Below are 22346 nucleotides of genomic sequence, written 5' to 3'. Positions count from 1 at the left end.
CATGCCTGTAGCTTTGCTTATATTTACGTGTTTGTATACATATACTGAAATCTCTCTATCTCTCTTTTTATCTATCTATATCTTACAAGCATTATGGCTTAGGAGCTGGATATATAAATAAAAAACCCATCATGATAGCTAAAATATGCATGTATTACCTCATTTAATTCTTACAATGACCCTACCCAAGCTGAGACATTATTATGATGCCAACTTTACAGTGCCAGATACCATGGGTTAAGAGAAGTTTAGCCACTTGCATGAGGACATACTGCTTGGAATTGATAAACTCGGGTGTTAAAACCCAGGCTAATTGGCTCCATGTTGGTTTTTGAGTACATAAGAAAAAACTGATAAATGATAAGAAGCCTTAGCTAGTACCATCTAAGCACAAATCTTAACTTTCTGTAGTTTGTTGTATGGAAACCATTTATTCATTAGAGATTCTCTGGGTGCCTACCGTATTCCAGGCGGCATTCTAATCACACCGCATCCTTGTGGCTTCAGAGATACCGAAAAGCTTCAGGAAGCTTCTGTGTGACTTGATGTGTGGACACATGTTTGCAAAGCCCCATCCTTTGGGTCTTTTTCCCTGGTCAGCTTTTCAAGGGCAGAGGTCACTGCATCAAGATTGTGAGGAGTTAGCCAAGGCTGGGAGAGTCAGGGTAGGGAATGAGCTAGACTCCCAGGAAGGTGTAGAAGTTACACACCACTGCATTCAAAGAGTGAAGTTAAGTGGCATTGAAACCGGTCGAATATGAAGGGCTAGGATGGCTTAGTTATATACTTCTGGAAAACAGCAAGCAATTCCTATTGTCTGTTGGGTGCAAGTTCTGCAGATCAGAGGTGTTCCTCCGGATTTGGAGAGGTATACTAGAATCAAGACTCAACCCCATGTGGAGTTGAGGTGGTGGTTGGGGAAGAGGTTGACATCTCCGAAATGGGGCCAAGGCTCCAACTTTAAGGCTGCGATCAAGGTGTTCTCGACTTCCAGAAGGGAACTCTAATGGTACAAGGGTAAAGAGGGTAGAGGGTTTGTCCAGCAAAGTAAACCCACATGGCATAAGCTAGTGAGATATAAGCTGTTGCTTGTTCCACTATCCATGGGCAATGGCACCCAACCCACAAATGGCACCACAACAAACGAGTCCTGCTGATATCCCTTACCATGGAAAGTGGCTTCTGAAACAATTGCACTCATTTTCTTGTTAATCTCATTTAATTTTATGGCTTTTAGATACATTGATGACTCTGAAATTTTTATCTCCATCCAGAACCTCTTCCCTAAACCGTCTATCATTTATTCAGCAAGTACTCAACATCTCTGCTTGAACGGCTTGTATCATCTCAGACTTCACATATCCAGAGTCAAACTCTGGTTCTTTGTCTGTAAAACTATTCCTCCCATGGTTTGCCCATCTCAGTATTGGCAATGCCACCCTTCCCATTGCTCAGACTGAAAAGTTTGGAGTCATCGTGACTCCTCTCTTTTTCTCATATACCAGAGTCAATCCATCAGAAAGTCCTGTTGGTTTGACATTCAAAATATGCCCAGAATCCAAGCATATCTCCCCATTTCCATAGTTATTCCCAGGTCCCAAACCACCGTCTCTCTTGTGGAGTATTACTTCAGCCTCTGGATGGTCCCCCTGCTCTGCCCTTCCCCCCTCCCTCAACAAAGTATCCAGAGCAGTCCTTCTCAAACATGAATCAGCTTCTTGCCAGCCCTCTGCATAAATATTGCTGTGGCTTCCATCTCACAAGGATATAACGTCCTTACAGTGGCCTCCAAGGTACTAAGCAGTAAATTCCGTGGCATTGCTGACCTCATCTCCTCAGTACTGTCCTGCTCCTCTCTCAAGTCATATCCCCTTCAACTGTTCTAGGGTTCTGCACTTGCTGTCTCTTCTGGCAGGAATGCTCTTCCCCTAGCTAAATGCCCAGTCTCCCTACTCCTTGTCTAGAACAGCACTGGACTCCTAATAGGTACTCAATAAATATTTGTTGTGTGAATGAAAGAATAAATTGGCCTCAGCAGGGTGGGGCCAGGGCCAGCAGAGACTTAAGATTTGGTGAGATTTTGGTGCTGAAAACTCCTTCCTTTGCTACTGTATGTGGTTGTCTTGCCAAGTTAGAAAACTTCAAATCAATCTAGAAACTTGAAATGCAAAGCTTTATAATCTTTGGCAAGGGCTGTGTGGAGACTGGTTAGATTTGGTTGTAAACCATTTCTACTGCCAGAAAATCCAGTCAGTGTGTTGTTTAAATTCACAAATCAAAATACACACCCAAGTCTTGAAATGAATTTGCTAAGCCTCAGTATCCCATTTGGGTGAATGTCATTCTACATCCCCTTTTCTTCCTCCTGGTATCTCACGAGGCCTCAGAGGCTTTGTTGCAAAATGCTGCTCTCCCCCAAGGCCACCCACGCTGCCCAAGATTGCTAACACCCACCTGAAAGTAGGGCAGCTTCTGTGGAAACTATTTCAAATAAAGAGAGAGGTAATCCATGAACTATTAATGGGGATGCCATTCCCCTATGGCCCTGGTAATTTCTAGAACATGGAATTGAAGAATTCTCAACCTTTACAAATTCTCAGGGCAAACATTATTAGCAAAGAGAAGCCCATACAGCATGTTAAAAGATTGCCAGAAAATGTCAATGGGACTTGTGAATAAAATAAAATAAGTCAAACCCCCCCCTCATCTTCTCCCCTCCTCCCCCTACCATACCATGATTAGAAAGTCATTTCATGTGTCTTACATGTTTGGTCAGTCAAAGGCAAATGTACATGATTGATGGTGACAGGGAACACATTTAATTCATTATTCTTTACTTTGCAGCAAAACGCTTTGTGTAAACTGTCTGCCTAGCATTAAAGGTAAAACAAACTTAGAAACCCCAAAATGTTATATTTTCATCTAATATTTTCCTTTTGGTTTTATATCTGTAATCACATATGGATTCTTTTATTTGCCTTTGGCATGGACTGAACAAAGGGAAAGGCAGCATAGAAAGATTATGTAACATGTAAACAGAGCCCAGTGCCCAGTGAGGAGAGAGCCACAAGAGCTGCAATGGCCAGTACGTAACGTGTGAGACCCAAAGGAGCGGCCGTGTCACCTCATCCCTTATCACCTGGAAGGATACTGTCACTACCATGAGATGAGGACCATCTTCCTAAGCCTCTGCTCAAACATCAAAACGAGTCCTTTCAAAGGTTATTGGCCTTTATTTAATTGCATGCATTTCTGGGTACACATGGCCAGCCACAAACTGAGCACACCTAGCATCCCCCTTCTTCTAACTTTTTCATTTAGGTTTGTTGAGCAGCATCCCTGATCAGTGACGTTTTCAAGCAAAAATCTCAGAATGCTAAAATGCTATGGAAACCATCAGGAATGAAATCTCAGATTCCCGTATTAAATGTACTGGTTCACACTACCCACAAGGAACCAGGAGTGAATCCATGCCCAGAACAATGAAAAGGGACCTGGAACTTTGAGGCCACATTTCTACACTTCTCGGGGGTGCAAAAGCAAGAAAGCACCATTAGAGTGATACAGTGGGTATTTTGTCAAGAACTTTGTAAGAGTGCCTTAAGCTTGTGTGGCACTTTACAGTTTACAAGGTATATATTTTTACTTATACTTTATTTAACCAGGGAACACAAGCATTTCTTAAATATCATTAGGAAACACCGCCTATTTCAAAGGGACAAACAATGTTAGTAAAAGGAAGAAAGGACATTTTCTAGGGGTGAAAGTGTAGTTAATCCGAATCCTCCCAGGCTCCTTCTGATCAAAATAAAGTATTCAAGTAATTTAATCACCTTGGGCCCCAAGGGGTGGGGCTTTGAACTGATAAGTCCTCATAGCTGTTTGAGAAATCTTGTTGTAGTTACGCAGTATTTCCTCTGGCCATTTTCCATTATAGGCAAATGCTAAAGATATGTGATCCCACTAAGTTTCAGAAATAATTGTGCAGCTGTCTCTTTATTTTTAAACTGACAGACAATAAAATTGATTTTTTTTTGTATGTAGTTCTATGCATTTAACACATGTTTAATAATGTGCAATACCACCATTCTCAGGATACAGAACAGTGTCATCACCCCCAAAACTCCGTCATGGTATCACTTTGCAGTCTCACCTTCTTCATACCCCTCTAGCCTTTGGCAAACACTGGTCTGTTGTATGTCGCTATAGTTTTGTCTTTTTGTAATTTTCTTATAAATGGAATGATACAGTGTGTAACCTCTTGAGACTGGCTTTTCTTTACTCTTCACAATCCTTAAGATCCATCCAGGTTGTTGTGTGTATCAGTAATTCATTCCTTTCTCTTGCTGAATTGTATGCCATTTTATGGATGTAATTCAGCTGGTTTATCAGTTCATCCTTTAAGCGGCATGTGGTTGATTACACTTTGGGATGATTATAAATAGCGCTGGTATAAACATTTGTTTCGACATTTGTTTGGGCATAAGTTTTAATTTCTTGATGGTATCCTAGAAGTAGGATTTCTTTCTGGGTTATATGCTATTCTGGTTTGCTAAAGCTGCCTTTTTGCAAAATACCAGAAATGGATTGCCTTTTATAAAGGGAGTTTATTTGGTTACACAGTTACAGTCTTAAGGTCATGAAGTGTCCGAGGTAATGCATCAACGTCAACTGCGTACCTTCACTGGAGGATGGCCAATGGCATCCGGAAAACCTCTGTTAGCTGGGAACACACATGGCTGGCATCTGCTCCGGAGTTCTGGTTTCAAAATGGCTTTCTCCCAGGGCGTTCCTCTCTAGATGCCTGCTTGCTCCTGGGTTGTGTTCTCCAAAATGTCTCTGTAAGCTGCAGCTCCTCCAAAATGTCACTCTCATTTGCTCTTGGGGCTTTTGTCCTCTCTTAACTTCTCTGGAGCAAAAGTCTGCTTTCAGTAGCCGTCTTCAAACTGTTTCTCATCTGCAGCTCCACTCTCACCTCTTGTGCATTCTTCAAAGTGCCCCTCTTAGCTGTAGCAAGCTCACTCCTTCTGTCTGAGTTATCAGAGTTATCACCTACAATTGGGTGGGTCACATCTCCATGGAAACACTCAATCAAAGAATTACAATCTAATCAACACTAATAGGTCTGCCCACACAAGATTGCACCAAATATAATGGCATTTAGAGGGACATAATACATTCAAACTGGTGCATATGGTAAGTGTATGGTTAACTTGATAAGAAACTGCCAATCTGTTTTCCAGAGTCACTGTGCCAGTTAGCATTCCCACCAGCAATGAATGAGAGCTTCTGTTGCTTTGCCTTCTTGCCAGCACTTAGCATTGTTAGTGTTTCTTATTTTAGCATTCTGGTAGGTGTATAATGGTATCTCGGTGTGGTTTTTATGTGCATTTTTCTAATGGCTAATGATATTGAACATCTTTTCAGGGCCTTATTTGACAGCTATGTATGCTTTTAGTGAAGTGTTTGGTTCTTTTTTATTTTTATTTTTTTACTCTTGAGGTTCAAGAGTTTATATATTCTGGATGGAATTATGTTGTTGTTGGAATGTGATCTGCAAGATTGAAAAATTTTGGATTTTTTCCTCAAAATGTTAAACATAAAATTACCATATGTCCCAGCAGTTTCACTCCTAGGTATCCACCCAAAGAAATGAAAACATATGCATTAATTTCCTATGACTGCTGTAACAAATTATAACAAACTTGGTGGCTTAAAAGAACCTGAATTTATTCTCTTGAAGGTTTGGAGGCCAGAAGTCTGAAATCAGTTTTACTGGACTAAGTTGAGATGTCAGCAGGTTGGTTCCTTCTGAAGGCTCTAGGGAAAATCTGCTTCCTTGCATTTGCTAGCTTTCAGAGTCTGCCTGCTTTCCTTGGCTTATGACTCTTCCATTCACATTACGCCAACCTCTTGCTTCCATTGTCACATCTCCTACTTCCTCTTTGGGAATCAGTTTTTCCTCTTCCTCCCTCTTATAAAGACCCTTGTGATTACATTTAGGGCCAACCCAGATGACCTCATTGTCTCAAAATCCTTAACTTAATCACATCTGCGGAGTCCCTTTTGCACTGCAAGGTAGCAATCGCAGGTCCCAAGGATGAGGACTTGGGTGTCATTGGGGGCCATTGCTCAGCCCACTACAACCCACTGTCTAGTCCCCAGAGATACACAACCATCTCACGTGCAAACTATAGTCTTCTCATCCCATCTCCAAAAAGTTGCAACCATTTCTGCCTCAATTCAAGTCCAAACGTCTAAATATCAGTCCAAAAGTCTCATATCTCATAACCTGAAATCACTAAATTAATTATAGGTGAGACTCTAAGTACAATCAGTCTGGGGCACAATTCCTCTCCATCTGTGGACCTTCTAGGATAACAATTATAGACATTCCCATTCCAAAATGGAGAAAATACAAGAAGAAAAGGCGTCAGTGGCCCCAAATAATTTCAACAGGAAAACTTCATTAGGTTTTTTTCTTTTTAAAATGTTTTCAGTTGTGAAATATAACATATATACAGAAAAGTGATAACTTTCAAAGTATGATTTAACAAGTAGATATAGAGCAAATTTCGAAGAATGGTATGGGTTACAGTTCCACCATTTCAGTTATTTCCTTATTGTGAAATAAGAAAAATGATACCTTTGAAAGTACAATTTAACAAGTAGTTATAGAGGAAATTTCGAAGAATGTTATGGGTTACATTTCCACCATTTCAGGTATTTCCTTCTAGTTATTCTAATACCCTAAAGAGTAAAAAAAAAATTATATAAAGATTCAGTATTTGTAATCCTTTGTTAAATCCTATCTTGTCTGTTGTTACCCTTCCCTCTCATTTGATCACTGTCACAATCTTCAGGGATATCTAGGCAGTGACCACCCTAACTGGTTCATATTGAAAAGGGGTGTCGACATTTTATGGAAGGGGAAGGCATCTGGTTGATGTTCTAGAGGCTGTTGCCTCTAGGCTTTGGGATTTATCTGGCATAGGAACACTCTGGAGGATTTAAGTTTCTGTAAAATAAACTTAGTGAGTGAAACTGTTATTGAGTCTCAGATAGGGACCTGGGTATTGTTTAGGATCCTCAGAACTACTTTTGATTTGGGCTTGGCATACTGTGGCCATTTGGAATATCTAACTGAAGCTTGCATAAGAGAAGCCTCCAGGATAGCCTCTTGACGCTATTTGAAATCTATTTTGTTACCTTTCTTTTCTCCCTTTTGGTCAAGTAGGTATTCTCAATCCCTCGATGCCAGGGCCAGGTGCATTCCTGGGAGTTGTGTCCCATGTCGCCAGGGAGACTCACTCCCCTGGGAGTCATGTCCCACGTAGAGGGGAGGGTAATGAATTTATTTGGAGAGTTGAACTTAGAGAGAGGCCACATCTGAGCAACAAAAGAGGTTCTCTGGAGGTGACTCTTAATCACAACCATAGATAGGCTTAGCCTCCCCTCTATGCCCATAAGTTTCACAAGAGCAAGCCTCAAGGCCATGGGCTTGACTTATTCAGTAGGGAGCTCCTAATTTCATGTAGCATATATTCTGTCCAAGTATTAGTGTGGTGTTAGTAAGGTATTCCTATTATGTATAGTTCACAGTATGCAATAGTTTTTCCCATATACCAGTCTGTTGCTAACTCCTTGTACCAGTGTCACACCTTAGAAGTAGATCATGCAAGCACTCATATTTGTAGTGCTAATCTGTGGGATATGCCTTTAATCAACTCTTTTTAATCATGTTAACCTTCGTTACAACACTGATACTTATAATCCCATTAATGAACTGTCATCACCCCTGTCCATTCCCATACCTTTAAGTTCAACCTCATTATCGGGTCTGTACATATTAGGTAATCATTCCCCCTTCTCTATCTTCTGTCACTCTCTAGGATCTCTATATTCTACATTTTAAGACACTGATTTTACATTATTCAGGGAGTTCATATTAGTGATAACATATAATGTCTCTCCTTTTGTGTCCTACTTTTTTCACTCAGCATTATGTCCTCTAGGTTCATATATGTTGTTGCACATTTCAGGACCTTGTTGCTTCTTACTGCTGCATAGTATTCCATCATATATATACACCACATTTTGTTTATTCATTTGTCTGTTAAGGACACTGGGTTGTTTCCATCTTTTGGCAATTGTGAATATGCCACTATGAATGTCAGTGTGCAAATATCTGTTCGTGTCACTGCTTTCAGATCTTCTGTGTACATACCCAGAAGTGGAATTTCCGGGTCGTGGGTGAATCGATATTTAGTTTTCTGAGGAACTAGCAAACTATTGTACACAGCAGCTCTACCATTATATATTCCTCCCAGCAGTGGTTCAGAGTTCCAATTTATCCACTCTTCTGTAGCATTTGTAATTTCCTGTTTGTTTAATGGCAGCCATTCTTACTGGTGTGAGATAATATCTCATTGTGGTTTTGATTTGCATTTCCCTATTGGCTAGTGAGGATGGAAATTTTTTTTCATGTGTTTTTTAGCCATTTGAATTTCCTCTTCAGAAAAATGTGTTGCCATATCTTTTACCCATGTGTTAATTGGGCTATTTGTGCTATTGTCATTTCTTTATGTATGCTGGGTATCAGTCTTTTATCAGATATATGGTTTCCAAATATTTTTCCCATTGGGTTGGCTACCTTTTCACCCTTTTGACAAAGTCCTTTGAGGCACAGAAGCTTTTGGTTTTGACGAGTTCCCATTTATCTATTTTTTAGGAGTTTTATGGTACTGGCTCTTATATTTAGATCTTTTATCCACTTTGAGTTACATTTTTATATAGGGTTTGAGGTAGGGGGCCTCTCATTATTTTGGATATGGATATCCAGTTCTCCCAGTTCCATTTGTTGAGGAGACTATTCTGTCCACTTTCAGTGGATTTGGGGGGCCTTGTCAAAAATCAGTTGACCATAGATTTGGGGGTCTGTTTCTGAACTCTCAAATTGATTCCATTGATCAATATGTCTATCTTTGTTCTGGTACTGTACTGTTTTGGCCATTGTAGCTTTATACTAGGCATTAAAGTCAAGAAGTGTAAGTCCTTCCTTTTTGTTCTTCTTTTGTAGAATGTTTTTTGGCAGTTTGAGTCCTCTTTCCCTTCCAAATAAATTTGATAACTAGCTTTTCCAAGTCTGAAAAGTAGGTTGTTGGAATTTTGATTGGAATTGTGTTGACTCTGTAGATCTGTTTGGGTAGAAATGACATCTTAACAACACTTATCCTACCTATACATGAATGCGGAATATCTTTCCACCTATTTAGGTCCTCTTTGATTTCTTTTAGTAAAGTTTGTAATTTTCTGTGTAGAAGTCCTTTACCTCCATAGTTAAGTTTATTCCTAGATACTTGATTCTTTTTGTTGCTATTGTGAATGGATTTTTTTTCTTGAATGCCTCTTAAGGAACATTATTGACTTTTGTGCAATAATCTTGAAGCCCACCACTTTGCTGAATTTATTAGCTCAAGTAGCTTTGTCATCAATTTCTCAGAATTTTCCAAATATAGGATCATATCATCTGCAAATAATGGCAGTTTTACTTCTTTCTCTCCAATTTGCATGCCTTTTACTTTTTTTTCTTGCCTAATTGCTCTAGCTAGAACTTCTAGCATGCACAAAGGCGAAAGGCTTTCAGTCTCTCACTGTTGAGTACTATGCTGGTTGTGGGTTTTTTCATATATGCCTATCATATTGAGGAAATTTCCTTTAATTCCTTCCTTTTGAAGTGTTTTTATTAAAAAAAAAGATGGTGATTTTGTTGAATGCTTTTTCAGCATCTCTCAAGATGATCATTTGATTTTTCCCTTTTGATTTGTTAATGTGTTGTATTGCATTGACTGATTTTTGAACCATCCTTGCATGCCTGGAATGAACCCCACTTGGTCATGGTGTATAATTCTTTTAATGAGCCTTTGGATTCAATTGGAAAGTATTTTGTTGAGAATTTTTGCATCTATATTCATCAGGGAGATTGGCCTGTAGTTTTCCTTTCTTGTAGTATCTTTATCTGGTTTTGGTGTTAGAGTGATGTTAGCTTCGTAAAATGAGTTATGTAGTGTTCCTTTTTCTTCAATTTTTTTAAACAGTTTGAGCAGGAATGGTATCATTTCTTTTTAGAATGTTTGGTAAAATTCCCTGTGAAGACATTTGGCCCTGGGTTTTTATTTGTAGGAAGATTTTTGATGACTGATTGGATCTCTTGGCTTGTGATTGGTTTGTTGAGGTCATTCTAGTTTGTTCATGTGTTTAGAGGAAGCGGTTCATTTCCTCTAAGTTGTCTAGTTTGTTGGCATACAGTTGTTGATAGTATCTTCCTATGATTTTTTTTTTCAATTTCTTTGGGATCCATAGTAACGAACCCCCCTCTCATTTTTGATTTTGTTTATTTGGGTCTTCTCTCTATTTGAATTTGTCAGTCTAGCTAAGGGGTTGTCAATCTTGTTGATCTTCTCAAAGAACCAACTTATGGTTTTATTTATTCCCTCTATTGTTTTTTGTTGTTGTTGTTCTCCAGATCAAGGAGAACATTTCTGCTTTAATCTTTATTATTTCTTTTCCTCTACTTGCTTTAGGGTTAGTTTGCTGTTCCTTCTCTAGCTTCTTCAGCTATTCAGTTAGGTCTTTGGTTTTAGCTCTTTCTACCTTTTTACCATATGCATTTAGAGCTATAAATTTCCCTCTCGGCATTGCCTTCACTGTATCCCCTAGGTTTCGATATATTGTGTTCTTGTTTTTATTTGTCTCTTGATATTTACCCATATCTCTTGCAATTTCTTATTTGACCCATTTTTTGTTGAGGAGTGTGTTGTTTAACCTCCATATATGTGTGAAAGTTCTGGTTTCATGGAGGTTATTGATTTCCAGCTGCATTCCAATATGGTCAGAGAATGTTGCTTTGAATAATTTCAAACTTTTAAAATTTATTGTGACTTACTTAGTACCACAGCATATGATCTATCCTCGAGAATGTTCCATGAGCGCTAGAGAAGAATGGATATCCTGGTGATTTGGGATGCAGCGATCTATATATGTGTATTAAGTCTAATTAATTTATCGCATTGTTCAGGTTTTCTATTTCCTTATTGGTCCTCTGTCTTGTTGTTCCATCTATAGAAGAGAGTGGTGTATTGAAGTCTCCCACTATTATTGTAGAAATGTCTATTGCTCCCTTCAGTTTTGCCAATATTTGCCACATGTACTTTGGAGCTCCTTGGTTGGTGTATAAACATTTATGATTGTTATTTCTTTGTGGTGAATTGTCCCTTTTATTAATATATAGTGTCCATCTTTCTCTCTTATGACATCTCTGCATTTAAAGTCTATTTTTTCAGATATTAGTATAGCTACCCCTACTTTCTTTTGGCTGTAGCTTGTGTGGAATATTTTTTCCATCCTTTTATTTTCAATCTCTTTGTGTTGATGGGTTTAAGATGAGTCTCTTATAAACAGCATATCAATGGATATACTTTTTAATCCATTCTCCCAGTCTGTATCTTTTAATTATGGAGTTTAATCGATTCACATTCAAAGTTATTACTGTAAAGGCAGTTCTTGAGCCAAACATCTGATCCTTTTGTTTTTATTTGTCAGATCTATTCCCCCCCCCCCGCCTTATTTCCCTTTAATTTACCCTTTTTAATACTCTTCAGTTCTGTGCCCTCCTCTAGACCTCTCTGTCCTTTCTTCTTTCCTCAGCCAGTAGAACTCCATTTAGTATTTCTTTCAGGGCAGGTCTCTTGTTAACAAATCTTCTCAACATTTGTTTGTGAAAATTTTAAACTCTCCATCACTTTTGGAGGAGAACATTGTTGGATAAAGAATTCTTGGCTTGCAATTTTTCTCTTTTAGAATCTTAAATATATGCTACTGCTGCCTCCTCGCCTTAATGGTGCCCATTGAGTAGTCAATACTTAGTCCTTATGTGATTTCCCTTGTATGTGGTGAATTGCTTTTCTCTTGCTGCTTTCAGGACTTCCTCCTTCTCTTCAGCATTTGATAATCTGATTAGTATGTCTTGGAGGTGGTCTATTTGGATTTATTCTATTTGGAGTTCGTTGGGCTTCTTTTATTTGCATATTTATGTCTTTTATAAGGGTTGGAAATTTACCCCAACTCTTTCCTCTACTCTTCCTAGCCCTTTAATCTTCTCATCTTCTTCTGGAACACCAGTGATTCCTATATTTGTGATCTTCATGTTGTCCATCATTGCCATGAACTCCATTTCAAATTTTTCTATGCTTTTCGTCATTGGCTCTTTTGTGCATTCATATTCAATTGCTGTGTCCTCTAACTCACTTATTCTTTCTTCTGCCTCTTCATATCTGCTGTTATGTGTCTCTGGTATATTTTTTAATTTGATCTACAGTATATCTTATTTCCATAAGATCTACTATTTTTCTATTAAACTCTTCCAAATTGTTCCTTATGCTCTTCTGAGTCTTCTTGATGTCCTTTAGCTAACATATTGAAGTTGATTTGGAGATTTGTATGTCCTTCTTTGATTAAATGCTCTGAGTTCTGTCTCTCCTCCATCTTTTTAATGTGGTTATTTGGCTTGTTCGTATCTGTTTGGGTGTTCATATGCTTTTTGATTTTCTGTTGACTTTGGGGCATTTGCTTATCTTGATAAGGTCATTTTGGGGAAATGTAGGACTATTTGAACATTTATATAAAATTTTGGCAGAACCACAGCTTTCTGGAGCACACTTTCCCTGTTTTACCAGCAGATGGTGCTCTTGAGCCACCTCTACCCCTCAAGCCAGCTTTTCCCTGACTGTGGCAGAGCAAGGGCCAAACCTGGTGGAAATTCAACCAGTGCAGCTCTTATCTTTAATATATATATATAATCACTGCCAGCCCAGTGGGTGGGTGGTGGGCCCTGTGCATTTCTGCATAGAGTCCACTTAAGTGTACAGTGGGTTTGTTGATTCCCAGACTTCCGAGTGGATTACTCTCGAGCTGTGGAGCTGTGAATCTCACCCTCCCTATCCTCCAGCCAGCTCAATTTAGGATTCCATTTAGTATTTCTGTGTGCTCATGAGCCTCTGGATGGGGAAGAAGCTCCTGATACTTCCATATGGGCACCCTTGTTTATCCCTTCCTCTCACCTATGTACACTGGGGGCCTCTGTGGAGGAAGAGTAAATGCACCAAGTTTTTCTGTATGTAGTTAACACAGGTCCACTGGTACCTGAGTTCTCTCCAGCTAATTGCTGAGATGGGTGCATGGGAGTGCAGACCTCTTCCTTCCCCTGCTTGGCCAGCCCAGCTGCCTATCCCAGTTGAATAAATTCACCCCATCCTTTCAGTTATAATTTCTCTGCTGTTTCAACCGAGTCCCCATTATATATTGTAGAGGTCCTTCTCTGGCCACTCATATCCTGGAACTGCTATCATAGTTGTTTTCTGCATTTTCTCTAGTTATTCCATGGGGGAGAAATTTGCTCTGTTTCTGCACTGCCATCTTCCCAGAAGTCTCCATTAGTTTTTTTTTTTTTTAATGCAATTTTATTTAGATATGTACACATACCTGATAATAATCCAAAGTGTCCAATCAGTGGTTCACAGGATCATCATATAGTTGTGCATTCATCACCACAATCAATTTTTTAATATTTTCATCTCTCCAAAAAAAATAAAAATAAAAATATAAAAGAACACCCAAATTATCCCATATCCCTTATTTCCCCTATTATTTATTTATTATTTGTCTTTGTTTTCTTATTCATCTGTCCATACACTGGATAAAGGTAGTGTCAGTTGCAAGGTTTTCACAATTACACTGTCACACCTTAAGAGCTATATAGTTGTGCAGTCATCTTCAAGAATCAAGGCTACTGGATTACAGTTCAGTGGTTTCAGGTATTTCCTTCTAGCTATTCCAATATACTAAAAACTACAAAGGGATATTTTTATGACACATAAGAAAAGCCTCCCAAATGACCTCTCAACTATTTGAAATCTCTCAGCTATTAAAACTTTGTTTTGTTTCATTTCTGTTCTACCTTTTGGTTCAAGAAGCCTTTCTCAATCCCACAATCCCAGGGCCACATTCATCCCTGGGAGTCATGTCCCATGTAGCGGGGAGGGCAGTGAGTTTACCTGCAGAACTGGCTTAGAGAGAGAAACTATACCTGAGCAACAGAAGAGGTTCTCTTGGGGTGACTCTTAGGCATAATTATAAGGAGGCTTAGCTTCTCCTTTGTAGGAATACATTTTATAAGGAAAAGTCCCAAGGTCGAGGGCTTTGCCTATTAAATTGGTAGTCCCCAATCTTGCAAGAATATCAGGAATTCCCCAGGTGGGGAAGTTAAATATTTCCAAAATTTTCCCCAGTCCCTCAAGGGGGCTTTGCAAATACTTTTTTATTCTCTGCCCAAATTACTCTCGGATGAATCAGGGCATCACACTAACCTGCGCAAACCAACAAGATCTCACTCCCTCTTCAAGGTTCCATCTAATTATGGTGTTTGAATAAACTGACCATATAAGTTAAATTAGATAGTGTGCTACAGCAGATATAGATTTAGCACCGAATAAACACCTGTTCCTTTGGTCTTGCTCAGAAGTTGAAGTTTTAAAATGCCATCAGTTGATTAAATATTGATGTCCGCATCCTTGAATATCTCCAAATGGGCAGTGTTTGGCTACTGCTTCTGTTTAAAATGATGCTGTGTTTTGGTTGTGGCCCGAAGCTTTGAATTGCTACTTGGCCTCTCCTTTCTTCAATGGAGCACTCAGCATTCGAACATGACAAATATGGCAAAATATTAGTTAGGTTGAGTCCTGCTTGCCTCCACTCCATCATCTTTGTATGCATCAAATATTTTTTGTTTGTTTTTTTAAAACGGTTTTTAGCCGATGTTCATGAAGAGCAACGTCCTTAGAACTGTGCCGCTAATTAAAGAAAATCCTATCTAAGGTGCATTTCTTCACCAGAGCTGTGTCACACCAACCTTTGGGCCCTCTGCTGGAAAAGTAGAATCAAGTCTCAAATAATGCTTTTTTAATTATATCCTTTAGTATTATAGATGTAGGACAATACTGTATTATACCTCTGTGAATGTAAAATATCTTGTACCTGCTTTATGATAGGTAGTAGTGACCATGCTATATCAGACCTGTTTTTAATGATGTTATTCTAGAATGTTTTCTTTCCCAATGATGATTGAGAAGCTAATAAAAAATGGGTGTCAGGTACCATAACAGTAACAGAACTTGCTGTTTTCTGGGATTTTTATTTTTTACTTTTTTTGTTTCTCTTTTTTTTTAATGGAGTATGCTGGATGTCTCTATGATTTTGTTCAGATGACTGCAGAACCTGGAAAAGCTGTTGCTGCTATTGATGCATAACATACTGCTATTGGTCTTTTTATATATATATACATACACACACACACACACACACACACACACACACACATATATAATTTGAATCTTTGGAAACTTTAGCTGTGCTGTCAACTTTGGAAAAAGTATCCCAGTTGTACTGTGTTGAGTTGGCATTGTACAGAAATTAACAGCCATATTGGTCTAGAAACATTAAATTTAAATTTTTTCCATTTGTACAGGGGTAATGCACTGTATTAAATATGTAAGGTCTTATCTACATGGGTTTGATTACAGAGACTAATAAAGTATTCTCTAAATAATAAAAAAAAACGAAAACAAAAAAAAAAAAATTCCATCAGTATTGTCCTTTGCCATTTAGTTTGATTTGCCTTAGTCATAACCAGATCAGCTTCATTCATACTTTTAATTGAAGTCTGATCTCTTTTTCAGCTTTTTTTTTTTTTAACAATTGCTGTATGGGTAATAGGGATTTTTATAGCTGCAGAACTCTAGCTCTGAGTCTCATGTGTCACATAGATACCTGAAGTTCCAGGGAATGACCAGGTTGTATACAAAGAGCCCAGTATCTCAGAATTTAGAAATAACTGCAACAGCTTGAGAATAGACTGCTGTAAGACTTGTAAAAGTCTAGGACCTTTTACAATAAGCCTTCCCCTGATAACATCTGCTCTCAGATTCAATTATCAGAGTTTGCACATTATATTTAGTCCATATTAGTGAGGTGTTATAATAGTCTCTTTGTTTCTGCCTATGTTACCTCAACATACTGTCCTCAAGGTTCAGTCATCTAGGTGGCATGCTTCACAACTTCATTCCTTCTTGCTGCCACTCAGTATTCCATTATATGCATACACCCCAGTTCACCCTTCTGTTCATTAGTCGCTGTACCCTCAGACCACTTCCACCCATTGCAAATTGTGAATACTTCTGCCATAGATACCAGTTTGCAAATGTCCAATCATGTCCTTGTTTTCAGTTCTTCCAATATATACCTAATAACAGGGTTGCAGGATCATATGTCAACCCATACTTGGCCTTGTTTGGAACCACCACTCTGTCCTCCATATGGGCTGCACCATTCTACTTCCTTATCAACAGTGAATAGGTACATCCCTCTCTCCACATTTTCTCCAGCAATTGTATCTGTTTATTTTTTAAGCAGTTTTATTCATACAGCATACAGTCCATCCTAAGTAATCAATGGTTCCTTGTCTATTCACATAGTTATGCATTCCCCATATAGATTGTGTCTCTATGAGGACATTTCCATTTTTCTTCAAAGAAAGAAGAGGAAAAAAATGAATATAAAATTTAAAGAAATAAAAAATAAAATAAAATTAAACGGAGAAACAACAACAACAACACCAAGAATCCCATACCCCTCCCTTATATCCCCTTCTTATTGACATGTAGCTCTGTATCTTGCCATGGAAGTATATCACAATATTATTGTTAATTGTAGACTCTAATTTGCATTGACTGTATTTTTAACACCTTGCAATGTTGACATTCATTTGCTCTCCTTCATGTAAAAACATTCTGATATTTGTACATTTAATCACCCTCATTGTCCACTCTAGGTTTCTCTGAGTTATACAGCCCCAGTCCTTATCTTCTGTCTTTCCTTCTGTGTCTTACATGCCCCTAGCCCTCTTCTTCCAACCCAACTCTCAGCTTTGTTTAGTTTACTTACAATATTGTGCTACTATCTACCATTTTGTCTTTTGTATTTTATATGTCCTATCTTACTTCATTTTTATTTTTTCCTCTCTCTCTCTTTTTACACTAACTGGTAGTCTTCATTTCTATATTGTCCTCCAAACCTCTCTCTCTCTCCTGTCTTTTCTTATCTGCCTTTAGTGCTCCATTTAGTATTTCTTGTAGAGCAGGCCCCTTGTTCACAAACTTTCTTGTGTCTGTCAGAAAATATTTTAATCTCTCCCTTATTTTTGAAGGACTGCTTTGCTGGATATAGAATTCTTGGTTGGCAGTTTTTCTCTTCCAGTATCTTAAATACATCATATAACTTCCTTCTTGCCTCCATGGTTTCTGCTGAGAAATCTGCACATAATCTTATTGAGCTTGCCTCCTATGTGATGGATCACTTTTCTATTGCTACTTTCAGAATTCTCTCTTTGACATTTGACAGTCATATTAGTAAGTGTCTTGGAGTAGGTCTATTTGGGTCTATTCTCTTTGGGATATGCTGCATTTCTTGGATCTGTAATTTTATGTCTTTCATAAGAAATGGTGTTCTGGTTTGCTAGAGCTGCCATTATGCAAAATACCAGAAATGAATTGTCTTTTATAAAGGGGATTTATTAGGCTACAGATTTACAGTTCTGAGGCCATTAAAGTGTCCACACTAAGGTATCAAGAAGAGGATACCTTCACTGAAGGAAGGCTAATGGTGTCCAGAATACTTTTGTCAACTGGGAAGGCATGTGTCCAGTGTCTGCTTATCTTTTGCTCCTGGGTTATGTTTCAAAATCGCTTTCACCAAAATGTCTTTCTCCAAAATGTCTCTGGGCTTCTGTCTTAGCTCCTCTCTATCAGCTCCTGTGCATCCTTGCTTCTTTCTCCCAGGGTGTTTCTAAGTGTCTGGGAATCCTCTCTTAGCTCTCCTGGGGCAAACTCTGAGCTTCATTTCTTAGCTTAGCACCTCCAAATGTCCTGTCTGCATATCCAAGCATCTCCAAGTGTCAGTGTGTGTTTCGGCTCTTGAGCTCTCTTGTATACTTCAGTGAACTAATCAAGATCCACCCTGAATGTGCGGGGAGCACACCTCCATGAAAATAATTAAATCAGAGTTCTCACTTACAGTTGAGTGGGTCACATCTATGGAAACATTCAGTCAAAAGGTTCTACCCTAATCAAGACTAATAAGTCTGTACCTACAAGATTGTATTAAAGAACATAGCTTTTCTGGAAGACATAATATATCATAACCAGCACAGATGGGAAATTTATTTTCAGTGATTATATCCTCCATTATTCTTTCTGCCCCCTTTCCCTTTTCTTCACCTTCTGGGACACTATGACATGTATATTCATGTGTTTCATGTTGTCATTCAATTCTCTGAGCACCCTGCTCATATTTTTCCATTCTTTTCCCTGTTCTTTTGTATGTAGGATTTCAGGTGTTCTGTCTTCTAGTTCACTAGAAAACTGTCTTCTAGTTTTCATCTCCTTTTTTGTGCCTTTCTTTTCCATAAATTCTGCCAATTGTTTTTTCAGACTTTCAAGTTCTTCCTTACGTTTGTCCATTGTCTTCTTTATATCCTTCATCACTTCTGCCATATCTTCCCCCAGCTCCTTGATTTGATTTTGAAATGCTTTATCATGTTTGTTTGAATATATTTAATTAGCTGTTTCAAGTCCTGTATCTCATTTAAAGTGTTAGTTCTTTTGACTGGGCCATATCTTTGTTTTTCCTAGTGTGACTTATTTTTTTTGTTGTTGTTGTTGGTGGTGTCTAGGCATCTTGTTTCTTGGATTGGTTTATTCTATAGGTTGTTTTCCCTGTTTTACCAACGGTTTTCTTGTTGGTTTGCTTTGTTCTCTATCTGTTCTTTGGTGTTCGGTTCATCTTATTCTAGACCTCTAGCATTGCTTTTGTTTAACTGATCACTGTTTCTCAGCTCTTGTTATTCTGGAACCTTCTTTTGTTTTGTTTTGAGGCGGCTCTACCCAGATATGATCAACCCCAAACAGATTTTCCCAGACCAGACAGGCTCTGGTCTCAGGAGGAGGGTGTAATCAGTATCAAGTTTCCTGAGGATGAGACTCAGGAGGTTGTCAGACTTTCCTGTGAGGCCTCTAGACTCTGTGCTTTTCCTGTCCTGCCCAACAGGTGGTGCCTGTCAGCCCACAGTTCCTGACTGGTGTAATGAGTTGTGGTGCCTTTAATTCTCAGCAGACCCTGTCCCTGCCAGAGGCATGCTTAAAGCAAGCTTAATCCCTTTGTGTTTTGTTTCTCAGCCCCTGAAGTCTGAATTCTCTGAAGGAGGCCAGCCACACCCCTTTTCTTGGGGGAAGATACACCCTTTAAGGAATTATCTCCTTCATTTGACCCCTTATTTTGTCTCTCAGACCTATCTTAATTCCACCTTTGCCTGGGTCAGCTCTGACAATTGAAAATGCCTGAGGCTTTCTCTAAAGAACTGCTTAGAACAGTTTAAAAAAAGAGAGAAAAAAATCCCCTTTTCAGAGCCAGTCCCAAGTCCCCCAGTTTTGCCAGATAAGAGCCAGAATTTGTATCCATATCTATGTGTCTCTTTTCTTGGGGCACAGCCCTTTTCCAGTATTCTGAGCTCAGCTAACTCCAAAAGCCTCTGTTTTCATTCATTCATTCATTCATTCATTCATTCATTTATTTTTAAATTTTTTGTGTCGGTCTCACCTCCTCTCTGCCATTAAAGACCTCAGTGTTCTTTTCTGGCTTGCTCTGGGTTTATCTGTGCTCATAGCTTGTATTCAGTAGTCCAACTTTGTTAATTAAACCTGTGATAGGAGCCTGGCTGAGTTACCTGCCCTTGCTTCCAGCAGAGACTGCTTCTTTTTCCCACTGGGGAGGGTTCAAAGTCAGCCTGCTGTGCCAGTGGGGGAGGGTCACCAGCTCTGCCATTTGGGGGGCTTTACTTACAGTTCTACACTGTGGTCTCAGCCATTTCACCCATTCCAGATTGGTGTACAATGTTCACCCAGTCACAGACATCCCCCAAACAGTTGTTCCAGACTATTTACTAGTTGTTCCTGGCTGTTTACTAGCCGCTCTAGAGGACTAACTAAATTCCATACCTCCCTATGCCACCATCTTGCCTTGCCTCCATTAGGTTTTAAAGCCTGGAAATAGTCCTTTTGTTTGAGGCTTTGACCTCTGTGCTTCAAGGCTCCATCCTCTGGAATGAGAGCTCCAGTGTCGGATTTATCGTTTCTTTTTCTTAAAGGGTAACACGTGTGTGGATGAGTACTTTTATCAGCATGTCTCATGCATGTAGAATTTTGGGAGTCTGACATCTCTCATTCTTTTTGTGTCCTCTTCAGTCCATATTGTCAGTGTTTTTGCTCCTGTAATATCCTCAAAAACCCTGTGAGTCTCCTGTGCATGTCATGGGGATTTACTTAATTGCATAGGAAGGTCCTCCATGAATTTTTCTGGGTGATCCCATTTGTATTCCTGGCTTCTCCTGAGATGGTTGAGGGGATCTGTGAGTAGCATGCCTTATCTCTTTAAAGAGCCATCTGGGTGGTGGAATGCTATGACTTTTAGATTCTTCTGAGGTACTTGGCAAAGGTTCTCAGCCACAACCTTGGCTTTCTCTCCAGAGCATGCTTCCCTGCCAGCAAATATTCTAATTTTAACATCTCTTGCACCATAGATAATTTGAGAATTTCCCAAATTATCAAGTCCTGGTCCCTGCTTGCTTAATAGTTCTTCCTTCATTTACTTCTTTTCTCTTGCATTTTGCACTAAGCAGTAAGGCTGTACCTTCAACACTCCTTGGAAATCTCCTCAGCTAATTATCCATGCTGATAGTTTAGAAGCTTTGCTTTCCATATTGTGTAAGACACAATTCAGGTAAACTTTCTGCCACTTTTATAACAAGGATTTTTCCTTAGTTACTAATGACGTATTCTTCATTTCCTTCTGAATCTTCACAAGCAGCAACTTTAAAGGCCACATTTTTTCCAGACTATCTGTTTGTGATGATTTCTGTATTCCCTTTACTGCATTCCTGACTTTTTCTGAGCCCTCACTAGTGGAGGCAATAATATCCATGTGTCTAACAGTCTAAGGCAATATAGGCTTTTTCTATCATGTTCTTCATAATTCTCAGGTATTTTTTTCCAGAGCACTCTGCTTCCAGGTATGAAATTCTGTATTAGTTTTCCATGGCTACTGTAATAAAGTACTAAAACTTAGTGGCTTCAACAACATACATATATTCTTAGACTTCTGGAGGCCAGAAATCTGAAATCAGTTTCAGTGGGCTAAAGTCAAGGTGTCAGTAGGGCCAGTTCCTTTCGGAAGCCAGGGAAGAATCTGGTTTTTTCATTTCCAGGTTTTGGAGGTGGCCTGCATTCCTTGGCTCATGACTCCCTCACTTCACTCCAAACTCTCGCTTCCACGGTCACATCTCCCACTTGCTCTTCTGGAGTCAGATTTGCCTCTGCCTTCCTTTTACAAGGGTTACATTTAGGCCAACTCATGTAACCCAGGAAAATCTCCCCATCTCAGGATCTTTAACTTAATTACATTTTCAGAGTTCCTTTGGCATATGAGGCAATGTTCAGAGGTCCCAGGGATTTGGGTGTGGATGTCTTTGGGGGCCATTGCTCAGCCCACCACATGTTGACATAAAACTTCCACATGTGTTTCATAGCAGCAGCATTTATAATAGCCAAAAATTAGAAACAGCTCATGTGTGCATCAGCTGATGAATAGAGAAATAAAATGTGGTATAGCCATACAGTGAAATAGTATTTGCCAACAAAAAGGAATGAAGTACCGATACATGCTTGAAAATGAACATCGAAAACACTGTGCTATGTGAAAGAAGCCAGTCACTAAATACCACGTATCGTTTGTTTATATGACATGTCTAGAATAGGCAAATCCGATGAGACAGAAATTAGATTATTGTTTGCTCAGGCCTGTGATTGTGTATCTGGACTGAAGCATACGTGGTTTCTTGTGGGGGGAGATGAAAATTTCTATAATTAGATTATAGTGATGGTTGCATCACTCTGTAAATACACACACACAAAATTTTTGTCCTTTAAATGGGTTTACTCCATGGTACGTAAATTAATATCTCAGAAAAGCTGTTAAAAAACTAATAGCCAGGAAAAACAAGTTTTACAATTTGATGAAGTATAATTTGTCACACTTTTCTTTTATGGATCATGCTCTTTGTGTCATATCTAAGAACGCTTTGACTTCCCCAAGGTCATGAAAATTTCTTTTTTTTTTTCCCCTAA

The 22346-nt window shown here is 39.0% G+C and overlaps 1 protein-coding gene across 38 annotated transcripts in view; it reads left to right on the top strand.

Annotated features, from left to right (window-relative positions):
• KCNMA1 (potassium calcium-activated channel subfamily M alpha 1) overlaps window positions 1-22346 on the top strand; it is a 769155-nt gene that overhangs the window by 559173 nt on the left and 187636 nt on the right. The gene's annotated exons all lie outside the window — the stretch shown is intronic.

The sequence above is a fragment of the Choloepus didactylus genome, chromosome 15 (genome assembly GCF_015220235.1).
Source record: "Choloepus didactylus isolate mChoDid1 chromosome 15, mChoDid1.pri, whole genome shotgun sequence".
Classification (NCBI taxonomy): Eukaryota; Metazoa; Chordata; class Mammalia; order Pilosa; family Megalonychidae; genus Choloepus; species Choloepus didactylus.
Note: the sequence above shows the minus strand (reverse complement) of the source record. Positions and strands in the feature narration are given on the sequence as shown.